The sequence below is a fragment of the Camellia sinensis genome, unplaced genomic scaffold (assembly GCF_055761805.1).
Source record: "Camellia sinensis isolate YWXY unplaced genomic scaffold, ASM5576180v1 Unanchor13, whole genome shotgun sequence".
Taxonomy (NCBI): domain Eukaryota; kingdom Viridiplantae; phylum Streptophyta; class Magnoliopsida; order Ericales; family Theaceae; genus Camellia; species Camellia sinensis.
This window is the reverse complement of record NW_028129009.1, coordinates 2,230,001-2,247,819: the sequence shown is the minus strand read 5'-3', so window position 1 is coordinate 2,247,819 and position 17,819 is coordinate 2,230,001. Positions and strand designations below refer to the sequence as shown.

General features: G+C 43.4%; 2 non-coding genes across 2 annotated transcripts; both read left to right on the top strand.

Annotated features, from left to right (window-relative positions):
- The first annotated feature begins 15,424 nt into the window (after window positions 1–15,424).
- On the top strand, window positions 15,425–17,219 carry LOC145814849 (18S ribosomal RNA). Its single transcript, XR_014358116.1, has one exon. It is a non-coding gene; the product is annotated as an 18S ribosomal RNA (ribosomal RNA).
- A 233-nt stretch (window positions 17,220–17,452) lies between these two features.
- On the top strand, window positions 17,453–17,608 carry LOC145814848 (5.8S ribosomal RNA). Its single transcript, XR_014358115.1, has one exon. It is a non-coding gene; the product is annotated as a 5.8S ribosomal RNA (ribosomal RNA).
- The last annotated feature ends 211 nt before the right edge of the window (window positions 17,609–17,819 follow it).

Below are 17,819 nucleotides of genomic sequence, written 5' to 3'. Positions count from 1 at the left end.
GATCCCTCATCCTCCAAGCAGTGAGGTACCGAGGCAAGTGTGAACCACGAATAGGAAATGAAGTCGGGTATTCCACCTTCTCATCTGGACGTGTCTGATCATGCCCAAACTACCGTCTGAACCGGAAAGGGAAATAGAACACCCAGTTGACGGGACATGTTGTAGCTCATCTCAATCAAATTAAGCTAGGGGCAACGCCAAGTTATGTCAGCTGCAGATCTACTGCACATCCAGTCACACCACAACCCCTCTGAAGGGAAATCCACTAGCCGTTGACAAAAAAAGTAAGCTCAGGCTGAGTACTCAGGGCAAGCGCCCACCACTTTCAACTTATCCATCAACCATACCTGGGAAGGGATGAGAAGAAGAAGAAGAAGAAGAAGAATAAGAAAAAAAAAAAAGAGAGAAAAAGAGAGATTAAAGAATAGAGAGATGAACTTTGAGAGAAAAGTAAGGCAAAGGGCTAGAGAGGAAAATAGAGAATGGGTGTTGAGTGGCGTGAGGATCCTAAATAAGAGGGGTGGGAAATAATACCTAGAGAAGTAGTGGGCTCCCTATAAGCCGAGTAGCTTCTTGCCGACGGAAAACATCAAGACCCATCAAGGTTTCGGCTAGTGCCAAGCCCATGCAGCTTTTGCCATCTTTCAGGCACTAGGCCACTTTGATCAACCGAATGCTGGCCAAGGACTGAGCCTCGTGTAATAAAAGCCCACACATCCGTCCCAAAGCTTGGGCATGGCCAAAACAGGGATGAGGCATAATTTCTTTGTCACGCCGAAATTCTATCCATGCTTGGAATTCTTCAAGCATTGGACACATTTCTTGTGATCCAAAGCGAAACACATGTGTAATGAGGTTCCAGCACCGGACCACAGCATGGAGGAACGGGAAGCAAAGCGGGGTGCGGCTCAAAGGAAAAAGAGCGTTTAGGCCGAAACCGCGAAAGTTCACCTTTTTTGAGATGTCTAAAGTGGTAATCCAGTCTCGGAGCCTATTGTTTAGAAGAATCTCCATCTTGAGAGAAAAATATCAATATTTTGTTGTTCTGCCAAGAAAATAGCTTGGGATCACTTTTTATAGGCTTTGAGAATGAGCAATGTATGATAGCTGCAATGCACTGACCGACATCACTTTTAAAGCTACCGGCTTTCATTGGAAGCCAGCCATACCTATTGGAAGCCGGCCGGCTCTCAATGACTGCCTAGATCAGAACAGTTGCAGTGAGGGCAGGTTCTCATCTTGGCATACTGAAGCTGTGTTTTGAGTTTTGTCTTGTTTGCATCAAGTGTTGTTTAGTGTTTTTAGATTGTTTCTAGTTCTTTTTCTTGTCATCGCATTGTATTTTGTATTCTATCTAGTTGTAAGTTGTAAGTTGTAAGTTGTTATCTGATTCAAGAATCAATTCAAGAGCAAGCATTCACAGTTGTTAACAGTCGTGTACAAGATTATCGTGCCGGGGCCATTCATTCATCACATGTCACATCATGCAAGAGGACTCGTGCGAAATATTCTTTTCATAACTAGAGGGTTCACCTCCAATCATTGTTTAACAAAGACCAAAAACAAAAGAAAAGTCTTCAAAAATAAAATACATAGGTCTATCTGAAGCTACATAGTTCCTAACTACAAAGTAAAAGAAAAGAAAAGTGAATCATCAACCCATCCTGGCCCTTTTCCTCCTCGGCTACGGAGGAGGTGCATCACTATCATCACTGGGGCTGCTAGACTGTAAGTCAACCTCCTCTCCCTCATCCTCGAGGGTCGTAGATCCGTCAAAAGACTCCTCAGAAGACGAGCGCTGCCTCGCTCGACCTCTCCCCCGATCAGCCCATCCTCAACCTCTCATTGGGCCCCGTCTCCCTCTCTTCCCAGCTAGAGGAGGTCCTGCGGATGCTGCTGGAGCCGGCTCTAGCTGAAAAGAGTACGGGTATCAGTATAGACTCAACAAAAGGGTAGACAAGATTGTAGCAAAAGTGAACTATGAACAAAGTATACCTCAATCCCATGAGTAGCCAGAGCGGTCTGTCTCCTCCGTACCATGAGGAGCAGTCTGTCAATCATCTGGAGGAGGTCATCAGCATAAGCCGTGGGTACCTACAAAAAGAAGAGAATTTGAGAACAATGGACAAAAATAACAGAGTACAGTGGGAAGAAATGAGAAAGCAGTGGGCAGAAGTATAAAAAAGTGTGTACCTACTTGATGCCAGGAGCGATCATTAGCCTACTGTAGACACCCCATTTTTTACTGTCCTCAAGACTTGGACGTCATCGTTTGAACACTCGATGATTATCCATGTTTGTGTTCGTCCTGAGTTCTCAGAGGTCTCGGCCACACGCCTTGCCTCAAGACCTCTCGACTTGCCTATTTTGTGTTTGGTTTTGCACCAAACACTTGTATTTTCACTTCTGAAGGTGGGAAATAGCTTGTTTGCCATCCCCATACCTCACCGGCCATGGCTCAAGGCCACCGGCCCTGTTTTGTTGCTACCGACGATTGGCTATGGCCGGTCGGCACTCTGTCTGGTCAGTCGACCAGTGTTTTGGTCAATTTGTCATTTTTGACTGGCCGACCACTGTTCATCTGCTTTTGGTAGATATTTTGTGCCAGCTATCACAGCTGGCACCCACAATTAACCCCCTCCATACACGTGTATGGAGGGATTTCCCTCTTGCTTAGGTTGTTTTGTAAGCTTTGCAAGAGTGAATCTCTATAAAGGGAGGGCTTCTCCTCCCTCCTCAAAGGTTCCAAAAAGTTCCAGGGAGGGTCTGAGATTAGGGTTTAGGATTTGTATCTCTCTATCTCTATATCTCCCTCTATTTCACTCTTGTGTGTGTATAAGGTGTATTTGTTCTTAGTTTTGCACTAGGACACCTAGTATCACACCTTACCTTGGTTGCTGAGGTGCCAAAGGGTTGTTCTTGAAGTTTTTGAGTGGATTTAAGCTTGGAAAGGCTGCTGGAGCCTTGTTCTTGAAGGTGGTCTACAAGGGCGAGATTCTTGCTCTTTATTCCCCATTTTTGCATAAGCCTTTTGCCTATCTTGCATCTATTTTTGAGCTTAGTTTATAACTGATAAAAGTTCTGATTTTACTTGCTTAAAATAGTTGTTTAAGGTTGCTTTGGTGTTTGGGGTTGTTTACCCCCCCTTAGGCCTTGTTTGGCCTCCTTTTTGTGCTATTTTTGGTGAGCTCTGGGACCACCTTGTATTGGCCTCCTCACCACTGAAATCTAGAGGGATTTCAGTGGTAAGGATGGTGTTTTGAGGTCCTAAGAAGGATAGGGCCATCCCCCCCTCCTTGTTGTCTTCAAAACTTGTCATTTTAGCCTCATGTGTGAGCACCTTTCTTAAGTTTATGTTGGCCATGTCTTAGTTGGTATTTGTGCTTATTTTGTCATGATATAGCACTGTTTCAAGTTGGTTTAGACACACCATGCATGTTTTGCATACTTGTCTTGTAATGCCATGAAATTGCCTTAACATGCTTTGTGCTTTGAGCCTTGTTTCTAGCATGATTTTGGCTTAGCTTTGTGAAGCTTTTATGCATGTTTTGATGTGCTTGAGGTCTGATTTTGGTTATTTGGGTCGTCCATGACTTGCTCTGTATAGCTACCATGCAACCTAGCTTGTAGGCTTTGAGTATTGGATCCTCTAGCATGCTTTACTTGCACTATTTTAGTGGTTTGGAACCACTTATCATGTCATTTCAGTCCATATAGCATGCTTGTATACTTGCATTTATGGCTCCTTTGATGCTTCAAAAGGTTCATGTTTTATGCTCCATGTTTGGACCTTTATGCATGCCTTTAGACTTAGGCCATTTAGATGCCATCTAGGTGTGTCTTTAACCTTGTTTTGGTCTGCCTTGGGGTTGTTTTGAGTCCCTTTAGCCCTTTGAGCCTTGGTTGGCATGGCCATGGGTTAACCCCCCTTTGATAGCTTTGAGCTTTGGACCTTGGTTGCATGCTTTGATTGCTTTGTTTAGTTGGTTTGGCACCATCCTTAATATGATTTTCAAAGTTTTCCATGTTTGTCATTGGTCCATGATCATCTCCTTTTAAGTGTGCTTAAAAGTCCCCTCTTTGTGCTTAAGTGTTGGACCATGTTCGTATGCATGTTTGTATGTAAATTTGCCTTCATTTCCATAGCATTTTGGCTACTTATTTAGACATGGTTGAGGCTTGTCCATATTAGTTTAAGTCCACCGTTTGCATGTTGTTCAAATGTTGTTACATTGCTTCATGCTTGCATGTTTTGATTGCATAGTGTTTTGCATGCTCATTGCTTGCATTATCGATACATGCTTAGCTATATTGCATTTTGTTGCATTGCTTGAGCTATATGGCATGTTGTTGCATGCTTAGGTTGTAATGCATTTGGCATGCATTCTCTCTTTTAGTTGCCTAACATGTTGTTGCATGTTTTTCCATTGATATGTTGTTACATGCTTGCATGTGTGCATGTTTGCCCTCATGTTCATATTGCATGCTTAGCTTGCATGCTTAGCTTGCATTTGGCATGCATGCCTTGCCTCTTGAATCACCATGATAGAGGTTGGGGCCCTTAGGTGTTTGTGTGCATTTCATTTGACATCAAAATGCACAACTTGACACCTCAGACCATCATGAATTGAAATGCGCGATTGGTGGTCCGAGGATCGAGAGCCACACTCCCTTGAGTTCACAGCATGATGGGGATGTTGATTGTGCAAACATTTGCTTTAAAATGCATTGCCATGCCTAGTTTGCCCTCTGCAGCTGTCAAAACAGGATTCTGCAGGAAGATATGGTCGACCGACCATATTGAGTGCCGGCTGACTAAACATATTTGGCCGAAAGCCATACCAATGGTCGATGACCAGTTGCCCCTGGCCGGTGGTGTTTCCTCTTGGTCGGTGACCTTCCACAGTGATCAGGAAGTGATTCTGGAGCATCATTGAGACTTGCACAATTTTCAGAAGAGCAGAGCAGGGTAAACAGAGGCAGCTTGTGCATGGTGGTGGATTTCCAAGCGAAGCCAAGCACGCATGCATTGGACCCTCTTCCCGAGGCTGTTTTACCGTTTTATTAGCTTAGTTAATTTGCTTAACTAGTTAAGTGGTCTGTAACTATTTAATTAGCTTGTTAGTTAGTTAAATTTGTATTATTCTTTTGGTCCCTCCGAGAGAGAGCGAATTGTGTAATAAGCATGCGTGTGTGTGATGCATGTCTTCCAACCCCCACTTCTTTCTCCCTTTTACTTACCTGCTTTGATGGTTAGTATTAGGGCATATTTGAATTAGCATCCTTATGCTATGCATGTGTGCATTCATTCATCAGTATTGCATGCAGCGGGCTCGACGCATCATACTAACTGCATAGTGTTTCAAATCTAACTTGAATACATGTTATCTGTTGCATTTCACATGCCATCCATAGATTAGCCGAGCCTATTCTAGCCGCAGTTTGCCTGCGATGCATTAGCCATCTTAACATAGACTTGGATCATACATTTGATTACTAACATGTTCCTTGATTTGGCTTGGAGTACTAAGTGAGTGTTTATGCTTTAGCATCTCGCATGAGTGTGAATGTTAACATGAAAGCATGCTTGCCATGATGCTAACTGCTTAGTTGATTTACTACCTGAATGCCTGTGGATGAAGGTTGAATTGTTTGGATTGGAATAATTCATCAAAATCCATATTTTAGCCTACTTGCGAGTAGCAAACCTCAAATCATTTCCAAACAATGGATATGCGATGCTTTGTTCCAAATTAGGCGATCTAGTCTATACTTTTGTGTTGTGCGCATCACATAGTAAGATTAGCTAATTAATCGGATTAAGAACACGTAACGTTTTCAAAGCTTGATATCATGGTTAGTAGAGGCCGATCTTTGATCGAGCGAACGGGGGTGCTCATAGCTGACCTTCCCCAATCATACCCAAGTTCCCGAGCCAAGGCAACTTTGGTGATGACGGACACGTGGCCTTAGGCAAACGAGTCAGGGTTTCCTAAATTCCCCCTTAAAAAATATTTAGGTGGCGACTCTATATCTGGCAAAGTAGTCCATGTTTGGCACTTCTTTCTAAAAAATCTATTTTCCAAAAACGATTTGCTGGATTTGGACTCTTTGGTGATTTATCAGTCTTGCATTGCACTTTGCAAGATCAGATTAAGAACCGTGACAATTTGAGTCCTGAACTGTAATGAGCCCAAATGAACAAAACGGGGGATTCCCTCTCGGGACGTTCGAGGACGTCTACACCTACGGTCTCTCTCCTCAATATGCCCAAGAGAGATCTGCTCGAGCACTCCATCCGGACGCATGTATATGACCTCAGTAGGAATCACAGGAAGCCCAGGAATTGGAGTGGCAGCCTCAGGAGATACACGGGCTGCGGCAACAGTGGCGGCAGCCTCGGGAACTACGCGGGCCACACCCCTGGTAAGAGGCTCCATCACCCGAGTCTGTAAGCATGTAGCGAAATCGCCGGCCTTGTGGTATTTGTCACCGTCCTCTTCCTACATCAGGTGATTGAGTAGAGGTCCGTCATAAAGATCATCAACAATCCTCATACTGGAGGAGGAGGATGTAGAACATCAAGATCAGCCTGGCCTCGAGTCTGGTGAAGGAACCGCTCCCCCAAGTAGTATGCCCTGCTAAAAGGGCCCTCGAAAAGGATCCGCGGGGTGGAGGTCTCCCATGCAGCAGCATAAATCACCCTCGAAGCCTGAGGGATGCCCACCCAAGGGTGCTAGTCAACTTGTGAATAGAATATGCAAAGCAAGTGGCCGATATCAAAAGTCTAAACATTGTGGAAACAGTGTAGTATGTCTCAACAATATGGAAACAGTGCAATATAGAAACAACAGTATGAGAGTAACAGTGCAGTATGGGACAATAGTATGGAAACAGTGTAGTATGTACACAGTATGTAAAAGTTAATGGCTAGTATTGTTACCCAATCTGCGGTGACAGTATCGAAGAAGCGGCAGAAATAAGGGAAATCTCAGTCTACGCGCCGACGAAGCTCAAACTGAGAGTTGTAGTACCGAGAATGAGGTACTAACAACTCAAGTGGTCATACTGGGATCGGAGCAAGGAAGGTGAAATATGTGTAAACCCATAGCTACAAGAAAGTAGATAAGCAGTTATGGACGTAGCAGATAAGCAGATATAAACACAAAATGTAAAGCAAAGCAAAAAAGAAGAAGTATAAGTTTACCTCCCAAACTCGCCAATAACTGTCGAGTAAATCCGTCTTTCGGCGAGCGGCGAAGCTCATGTAGTAGTACAGGGTGGCCAGGCCGGCACCACCCTAGTCGTACTCTCCCACCCAATGCAGACGCACCAGTGCTTCCAAGAGATAAAGCCCCACGATATTTTCCATGTTTGCAAACAGGGTAGTACCGAGGAGATATATCAGAAATCCGTGAGCATACTGGGCAACCTCCTCCGGACTAGTTGGCTAAAGATCAGAAAAGTGCTCCAAGAACCAACTGTACCTCACCATTCCAGGACTGGCAATGTCTGAGATCGCTCCAAGGAGGTGAAGCTGTGCGGCCCTCCACTGTGCCATATCAAGATCAAAGGGGATCAGGCTGCCAACCCCGACCTGCAGGCCGCTGAGCATCGCAAAATCATACGAAGTCAGAGTCATCTCCCCGATTGATGAAAAGTGAAACGAGTCTGTGGTGTGCCACCATCGCTCCACTAGGGCTCCACGTAGAAATGGGTCAGCCCTCATCTGCACCAGTCTAAAACAGAAGGGCCTGAAGCCAACCGTGTCCACTAATGCACGAACCTCCGCAAGAAGCCTCTCGTACCAGTGCCTAGTGCCAAAAATAGACCCGTAACCTCTAATCCTCCTGGCCATCACCTGTAGTATGGGAATGTTATCAGTATCTATCATACCTTGAAAGGAATTCAAATATGCTCAAACAAGAAAATAATAGAGCTTACTATGGAGGCATCAGCGGATAAGTGCTCGGTGGGCTCCCGAAGTAGGATGTCCTCGTCAATCCCCGGAATAAGGCCCTCAAATAGCAGAATACTGCTCGGGGTCAAAGCGTTTGTACATGGCTGGTAGGTGGCCACATCAAATGGTCTCTCAGCAAAGAGGAGGCAACTCTGGCTCAAGAATGGGAGGGAGGACATCCCCGGCCTCTATGTCCTCACCTAGGACGGCTCCAATATCAATAACGGGGTCGGGGATAGGAAGTTCACCGCTAGCCATGGAGGGAAAGTGAGAAAAGTAAGGAAAAATGAAGAAAAATGTGTGGGTGAGTGAGATTTGGTGAAAAACCCCAAATCCAAGCCCTAGCAGAGAGAAAATGAAGAAAAAGTTGAAAATCAAGAGGGGCTAGAGGAAATCACAAGGAAAATTGTGAGAATGAGCCGAAAAACCAAGAAAAACCCAAAACTCAACCAAATCAAATTTCAATCGATCCAAAAGGTAAAGGATTAGGAGGGTTTTCAAAGAAAATTTCACAAGAACCGTTAGGTAACGCGAATGGGGGGGAAATCTAGAGAAAGGAGGATCCTAGAGAGAGAGAGATTTTTCAAACAAGAAATGAAGGTTGGAATGAGGGTTAAATCAACCACAGTCGTGGTTTTACTGATTCTGTCCCTGCCGCCATCGCAAGCCGACCAGCACTATTTGAGCCCAGTCGTACTTCGTTGGGTGTCGGCCGGCTCTAAATGCAAACCAATTTAGTTTTTTGTTTATTTTAGTGTATCTCAGTGTTAGGCCTCGGTTTGGTTGTGAGAAGGTGTAAAAAATATATATATATAGAAAGAGAGAGAGAGAGCGCAAAAACACAGAACAAGAAAAGAAAAAGAAAAGGAAAAGGAAAAGGAAAAAGTGAAAGTGAAAGGAAAAAAATAAAGGAAAACAAAAGAGAAAAACAGAGATTTTTTTTCGATTTTGTTTTGTTACTTTATTTCGTAATTTGTTTCATTATTTCATTCGGTTGTTTTGTTATTTATATTTGTTTCAAATTTATAATCTATTTTGTATATTTGTTTTATAACTGTTTCTAGATTTTGCACACCGCGTTACATGTTCTTCTTTTGGGGATTGTATATTAGGCCTATTTGCGAAGCAAAAAAAAATGAAGATTGCTTTGATTATCTTGCTTTTATGAAGCTTTGTTTGTTTTGTTCAAATTCACGGTCGAATCTTAGTCAAATTTGTGTTTTCGTCTTGTACCTTGATTTGAGTTATCTCTGTGGGCTTCATTTTCCAAGGCCTTCCCCGAGAAGAGATCATTTCGCTTTACCGAGTGTTGAAGTTTTGTTTGCTCTTTAGTTAATCCAAGTCTCTTCTCCTTTCACATGCGACGCGTTAGGATTGTTTTTCTTGATTAAAAACAACAAGTGCGCCTATTTGTTCACACCATCTCTCCTCCTTTCGCGTGCGATGCGTTAGGATTATTTTCCTCGGTTAAAAACAACAAGTGCGCCTGTTTGTTCACACCATCTCTCCTCCTTTCGCATGCGACGTGTTAGGATTGTTTTCCTCGGTCAAAAACAACAGGTGCACCTGTTTGTTCACACCACCTCTCCTCCTTTCGTGTGCAACGTGTTAGGATTGTTTTCCTCAGTTAAAAACAGCAGGTGCGCCTATTTATTCACACCATCTCCCCTCCTTTTGCGTACAACGCGTTAAGATTATTTTCCTCGGTTAAAAACATTGGGTGTGCCCGGTGTTCACAACAACCCCCCTCCTCTCACGTGAGACGCGTTAGGATTGTTTTTCTCGATTAAAAACAGCAGGTGCGCCTATTTGTTCACACTATCTCTCCTCCTTTCGCATGTAATGCATTAAGATTATTTTCCTTGGTTAAAAACATCGAGTGTGCCCGGTGTTCACACCAACCTCCCCTCCTTTAGTGTGCGATGCGTTAGGATTGTTTTCCTTGATTAACAACATCGGGTGTGACTGTTGTTTACACCAACCTCCCCTCCTTTCGCGTGCGATGTGTTAGGATTGTTTTCCTTGGATAACAATATCAGGTGTGCCTAGTGTTCACACCAACCTATCCTCCTCTCACATGAGACGCATTAGGATTGCTTTCCTTAGTTAAAAACAATAGATGCGCCTGTTTGTTCAGACCACCCCTCCTCCTTTCGCGTGAGACGCGTTAGGATTGTTTAACTCAGTTAAAAATAGCAGGTGCGCCTGTTTGTTCACCGCTTTCCCGCCCTTTGCATGAGACGCGTTAGGATCTCGAGTCCCTCGGTTAAAACTCGGGCACACCCGATGTTCGGATCGCCCTCCATCTTCCCTGTGTGAGACGTAGTTAAGCTGGCGTCTTTCCTGCATGGGACATGGTTTGGTTCACACTCTCTTTGTCCCCGTGTTTGTTTACTCACCTCCTCTCTGTGTGAGACACGTCTTGAGTTGTTTTGCTTTCATTCAGACGTTGCATACCTGCTTTTGTTTATAGCATTGTTTCGTCGTTTTTTATTTACTTTCTTGTTTCATTGCATGATCATATGTTTCTTGCATACCTTGTCCTTGAACTACACTGGTTTGATTCCTTGCAAAGGGATACGTAGGTAAACTTCGGGTTTAACCTTTGGCAGTTGTATTTTCCTTTATTTTCTTACCCAAGTCTTATGGCCTCATCAAATGGGTCGTCTATGGATTTTGACATTCACTCACGTCATTCCATGACTTCGAGTTCTGTCAAAAAAGGGTAACTGTAGACACCCCATTTTTGACCGTCCGCAAGACTTGGACGCTTTGTCCTCGGCACTCGATGATGAAGTTGTGTTGATTGCGATTCAAATTCTCAACGAAGGAACGTAACCTCGCGCTCCAAAACCAATTCCAAACCTTTCATATTCATACTATTCTTACATCAAAAATTCATTTTTAACCATTATGCCACCCTACACTAAGTGTAAAATAGTGGAACATGGAAGAGAATTGGGAGCCGACCGTAGCTATTGGGAGTCGGCCGGCTCTCGATAGTGAGAAACACTGTTCTGGGTGAGAATGGGCCAACTATCCATTTTTGAAAATATTTATGACCTGTTTTGCTCAAATTCTATAAATACGAGCATATAACTCAGTGTTAAAGGTTGGAAAATTTTCAAAGAAGTAAAACAACCCTTGAGAGCTCCTTCTTCTTGTGCAAACTAAATTTGAGATATTTGATCATCCTTATACCATATCTATACACCATAGACAACCTTAGAGCAAGAACTTAGAACCTTGGTTAAGCTTTGTGAGTCACAAATCAAGCTTGAGAATGTGCTTAGACCAAGTTTGGTTCACAAACAAGAGCTTACCTTCTTCAAGAGGTATAAGCTTACCACATTTCCCTTACTTTCATTTATGTTTTTCTCTATCTCTTTTTTTGTGTTTTTGTGTTGTTTTGACCCTATTTCAAGTATTGGAATTTGGGTTTAAATAGCTACCAAATGGTAGAAAGGGTTAACACCCTTTCTTGCTCTCTACTTCATAGCTCACACCCTTGTTTTACATTATTTTCTTTTCCTTTTAAACTGATTTTCAGAGTTTAACAAAGGCTAAAAGAACATGGTTTGAGGTCTCAAAAATGGAGAGGTTAGCCACCTCTCCTTACTTTTGTTCACTAGCCTTGCTTTGCCTTGTTCTTTCCTACCTTTTTATGCTCTTTATATGATTTTTAGCCACTGTTTTTAGCATATTAGAGGCTATTTTAGGATTGTTCTAGTTTATTTAATTAGTGTATGCTTTGAACATCTAGCTTTTTGTGTCGCAAGTCTTCATATCTAGCTAGTTGTATTGTGTCACCCATGCTTTGATAATTTTTCTTTGGTTCATTTTCATATCAAGAGTCTCATTCTAAATAATCAATATTGCATAAGTCATTTTGGCCACCTCCCTCTTTTCTTTTTCTTTTTTGCTTTGTTTTGAGAGTTACTTCAACCGATCGACGGTTATTCAAAGCATCAGAAAGAAACCTATGCTCAGTGGGTTAATCTCTAAGGAGGTTCATCGTCAAGGCATAGGCTCTCTTTTATGCCAAGAATCACTTATCGTTTGATGTTTCTTCTCATTTAGTGGACTTAACATCATTTTGGACAAATTGATTAAAGAATGGCAAAGACTAATAAAATTAGCTTAAAATGAATTAACTCAACATAAAGAAAATGTTTAGAGTTGGTTGGATTCGGCCAGACGTTATGTCGGGTCCATCGTTCCGAAATTGTCATATATCAATACATGATATGTTAATAAGACTTAGTGCGTGTCTACTTCCCTCTTTGAGTCTTCATGATAAGAGGGAAGGGTGGTTTTCATCACATTTATCAATTTTGTCAAAACGTGCTCGGGATCATCAAGCCATCAACTTGTGCTAATTAATGGATTCGAATACGAATTTGTTCTTCTCGTGGATTTCAAATGACAGCAAGGGGCAGAAAGGACAAACAGGGCCTAGAAAGGCTCTGTCTGCACTATTCTCACCTCAAAGCACAAAACATTTTTTGGAATAAAATTTAGCGCCGGCCGGCACTTTTTTGGCCCGGCCGGATCTCATTTGGAGCCGGCCAGCTCCCAATGTTTGGTAAAACAAAGATTGATGGCAGAAACCAAAGGTAGTGGTTGAAGGTGAGGCAGAGCAATCTGGACAGACAGAGCAACTTCTGGGCACTATGCATGCGATCATTGTGTCTCATGGTTTCTTAGATTAAATTTCTTATTAGCTTTGTGGCAATTATTATTGTTGTAGTTATTATTATTTTTTGTTTGTAATTTTAAAACTAGCTAACTTAGACTGCTAGTTTATTGCCCATTCTAATATCCTTGTTGTAATAACATAGCTAGTTTTAAATTCATTAATTCTAATTTGCAATAATTAGTTTATTTCGGACATTTGGACACTTATTCGTACCCTCCTGCATAAGGGCAAAATATGTAATAACATGTATGTCTTCTAACACCAATTTCTTTCTCCATTTTATTTACCCGCTTATAATGGTAGCATAGAGCATCACATTTACTTAGCATTCCCATTTTAGCATACACTCGTCTCGCATGCATTTGGGTTCGGCTCGTCATACTAACCAATGTCAATTTCAACTCCATTGTTTGAATACGTGATTTATCACATGTCTTGAATGGAATCATATACCATGCTAGTAGCCGAGCCTATGTAAATTGCATGATTGTATGTGTCACATTAGTCATTTTGCATAAGGTAGAAGCATGCATGTTTTCAAGTCATTTTGCTTTATATGGCTTACCTTGGAGTACTAGGTGAGCACTTATTGTTTTAGCATCTCGCATAAGTGTGATTGTTGCCATGCCAAGCATAATACCATGAGGCTAATTACTTAACTGATATAACTCTTTGAAGGCCTATGGATGAAGGCTGGGATAAATTTTATAATGTGCATACGAACTCACCTTTTCAAGTGACGAGTATCAAAAACAATTTCCAAACAAACATGAAATCAAAGTGTTCCAACTTTTGCAAATTAGTCTATACTTGTATGCATCACGCACTAATGTTAGCTAACAAATCGGAACAGAAGCATATAATGTAAATAAAAATCATATCATGATTAGTAGAGGCCGATCTTTGATCGGGCGAGTGGGGTGCTTAATTCATAACCTTCCCCTCTCGTATCTAAGTTTTTGAGCCGAGACACTTTGGTAATGACGGATAAAGTGGCCTTTGGCACAAGTCTCAAGTTTCCTAAATTTTCCAAAACTATTTAGGTGGCGACTCTGAAATCTGGTAAAGCAATCCATTTTTAACATTTGATTCAAACATCAATTTTTCAAAAAGAATTGCCGGATTTGGACTCTTTTTGTGTTTTCACTATTTCACATTGCACTTGTGAAATTAGATTTAGAACCACGGGAGTTCGAACTGTAGAGCTAGTCGTATCCAAAAGGAGCACGAAAAGTAAGCTACACATGGCAATATCGCATGCGCGCGGCCTTAGCAGCCTGGCCCGCAAGCGGCCTTAGCAACCTGGCCTACTTGCGGCCTTGTCAGCATGCCAGCCCAGCCTGCAGGCAGCCTTAGCAGCCTGGCTTGCCCTACTCCTTTTGAAAAGTATGTCCCTCGGGTAATTGCCATTAGGCTTTGACTTTTGCCTACAAGTTGCCTGCCCTTCCCTTGCGGAAGTTGCCTTGCAAAAAGCATGTCCCTCTGGTAATTGCCATTAGGTTGGATTTGACTTAGGTACAAGTTGCCTTGCAAAAAGCATGTCCCTCGGGGAATTGCCATTAGGTTGGCTTTGACTTAGGTACAAGTTGCCTATGATTTCCTAGTGGAAGCTTGTTACGAAAATTATATCTCTCAGAAGTCGCTTGTAGCCTTTGTTATTTGCAGCCGAGCTAACCGTTGCTTGCTCAGCTTCTTTAAATGTTTTCACTTATTCATCGGGCTTCTTAGTCCTTCATGATGTGATTCATTTTGGGGGGTTGGTGCATAGTGTACGTCGTGGCGCGTGAGTTGTGATTGGTTTGTGCGAGTTGGATGGATCCCTGCTTGTGCAGCGAACTCCACTGGTGCATTCCTCTTTATCATCCGTGAGATTCCTACAAGTTACCTACATTTTCCTAGTAAAAGCTCCTTGCGAAAAGTTATGTCCCTCTATTAATTGCCATTAGTTTGGCTCTGACTTGCCTACAAATTGCCTGCATTTTCCTAGTGGAAGCTCCTTGCGAAAAGTTATGTCCTCGGGAAATTGCCATTAGGTTGGCTTTGACTTGCCTACAAGTTTCCTGCGCTTCCCTAGTGGAAGCTGCCTTGCGAAAAGCATATCCCTCATGTAATTTCCATTTGGTTGGCTTTGACTTATGAACGAGTTGTCTATGCTTTCCTAGTGGAAGCTTGTTGCAAAAAGTGTGTCCTTCAGAAGTTGCATGTTGCCTTCGTTATTTTCAGTTGCACTAACCGATGCTTGCTCGGCTTCTCTAAATGTTTTGGCGCGTTCATTGGGCTTCTTAATCCTTCTGGGTGTGATTCGTTTTGGAGGGCTGGTGCATAGTGTACATTGTAGCGCGTGAGTTGTGATTGGTTTGTGCGAGTTGGATGGATCCCTGTCTATGCAGCGAACTCCTCTAGTGCATTCCTCTTCATTCATGCTTGAAGGGCAAATTTTGCCTTCTGCCTCTCATGGGTTCTTGTGTTGCCTACCTATCGAAAAGGAATTCAATTGAATCATGGGTCTATATTCGTCTCGCCACCTCGTGGCGGTGGATGAACCCCAAAGTATCTCTTGTGTTCCATGCTGTCCTTATGTTATTGTGTCGGTAGCATGGCTCGCAGGCAGTTATACTCGTGCTCTAGAATTCAGAGCCTTGTGCGGATACACGTGGTCTTCGACCTTCATTTCCCTGCCAAGCGTTTGTTGCTTGTTGCGGGCTATAACCGTGCCAACTCTATCAGTCGAGCTTATACAGTGCTGGCATGGTAAAAGGAAATGCTACCTGGTTGATCTTGCCAGTAGTCATATGCTTGTCTCAAAGATTAAGCCATGCATATGTAAGTATGAACTAATTCGGACTGTGAAACTACAAATGGCTCATTAAATTAGTTATAGTATTTGCTACTCGGATAACCGTAGTAATTCTAGAACAAATACGTACAACAAACCCTGGCTTCCAAAGGGATGCATTTATTAGATAAAAGGTCGACGCAGGCTATGCCCGTTGCTCTAATGATTCATGATAACTTGACGGATCGCACAGCCTTTGTGCCGACGACGCATCATTCAAATTTCTACCCTATCAACTTTCGATAGTAGGATAATGGCCTACTATGGTGGTAGCGGGTGACGGAGAATTAGGGTTCGATTCTGGAGAGGGAGCCTGAGAAACAGCTACCACATCCAATGAAGGCAACAGGCGCACAAATTACCTAATCTTGACATGGGGAGGTAGTGACAATAAATAACAATACCGAGCTCTTTGAGTCTGGTAATTGGAGTGAGTACAATCTAAATCCCTTAACGAGGATCCATTGGAGGGCAAGTCTGGTACCAGCAACCGCGGTAATTCCAGCTCCAATAGCATATATTTAAGTTGTTACAGTTAAAAAGCTCGTAGTTGGATTTTGGATTGGGTCGACCGGTTCGCCTCAAATGTGCACCGGTCGTCTCGTCCCTACTGCCAGTGATGCGCTCCTGGTCTTAATTGGCCGGGTCATGCCTCCAACGCTGTTACTTTGAAGAAATTAGAGTGCTCAAAACAAGCCTATGCTCTGGATACATTAGCATGGGATAACATCATAGGATTTCGATCCTATTACGTTGGCCTTCGAGATCGGAGTACTGATTAATAGGGATAGTTAGGGGCATTCGTATTTCATAGTCAGAGGTGAAATTCTTGGATTTATGAAAGATGAACAACTGCGAAAGCATTTGCCAAGGATGTTTTCATTAATCAAGAACGAAAGTTAGGGGCTCGAAGACGATCAGATACCGTCCTAGTCTCAACCATAAACGATGCCGACCAGGGATCAGTAGATGTTACTTTTAGGACTCCATTGGCACCTCATGAGAAATCAAAGTTTTTGGGTTCTGGGTGGAGTATGGTCGCAAGGCTGAAACTTAAAGGAATTGATGGAAAGGCACTACCAGGAGTGGAGCCTGCGGCTTAATTTGACTCAACACGGGAAAACTTACCAAGTCCAGACATGGTAAGGATTGACAGACTGAGAGCTCTTTCTTGATTCTATGGGTGGTGGTGCATGACCGTTCTTAGTTGGTGGAGCGAGTTGTCTGGTTAATTCCGTTAACAAACGAGACCTCAGCCTACCAACTAGCTATGTGGAGTTGACCCTCCACAGCTAGCTTCTTAGAGGGACTATGGCCCTTTAAGCCATGGAAGTTTGAGGCAATAACAGGTCTGTGATTCCTTTAGATGTTTTGGGCCACACGTGCGGTACACTGATGTATTCAACGAGTCTATAGTCTTGGCCGACAGGCCCGGGTAATCTTTGAAATTTCATCGTGATGGGGATAGATGATTGCAATTGTTGGTCTTCAACGAGGAATTCCTAGTAAGCGCGAGTCATTAGCTCGCGTTGACTACGTCCCTGCCCTTTGTACACACTGCCCGTCGCTCCTACCGATCGAATGGTCCGGTGAAGTGTTCAGATCACGGCGACGTGGGTTGTTCGTTGTCGGCGACGTTGTAAGAAGTCCACTGAACCTTATCATTTAGAGGAAGGAGAAGTTGTAACAAGGTTTCAGTAGGTGAACCTGCGGAAGGATCATTGCCGATGCCCCTGCATTGCAGAACGACCCGCGAACTTGTCATATTACCGTTGGGAAAGCAGAAGGCGGGCCGTCGGCTCCCTCCTATTGCCCTAGCCGGAAGTACACCTGGGGCCCCTCTGGGGGTGGCGGGTGCCATTCCCCCTGCAAAACAATAAACCCTAGCGCAAATTGCGACAAGGAACTTAAACAAAGAGAGAGCACTCATGTGCTACATCTCACAAAAAAACTAAACGACTCTCAATAACAAATATCTCGGCTCTCGCATCGATGAAAAACATAGCGAAATGTGATACTTGGTGTGAATTGCAGAATCCCATAAACCATCAAGTCTTTGAATGCTAGTTGCACCCGAAGCTATTAGGTTGAGGGCACGTCTGCCTGGGTGTCTCACGTTGCGTCGCCCGTACCCCCTCCCCTCGAAGGGAAGGGTTACGGGCGGATGTTGGCCCCCCGTGAGCACTTGGGCGAGATCGGCCTAAAAACGAGTCCCTCACGATAGACGACATGTCGCAACGAGTGGTGGTTGACAAACTGTTGCGTCACCTCGTGCCCGTCCAAGTCATCATGGAAGGTCAGTTGTGACCCTATTGCGCCATTGC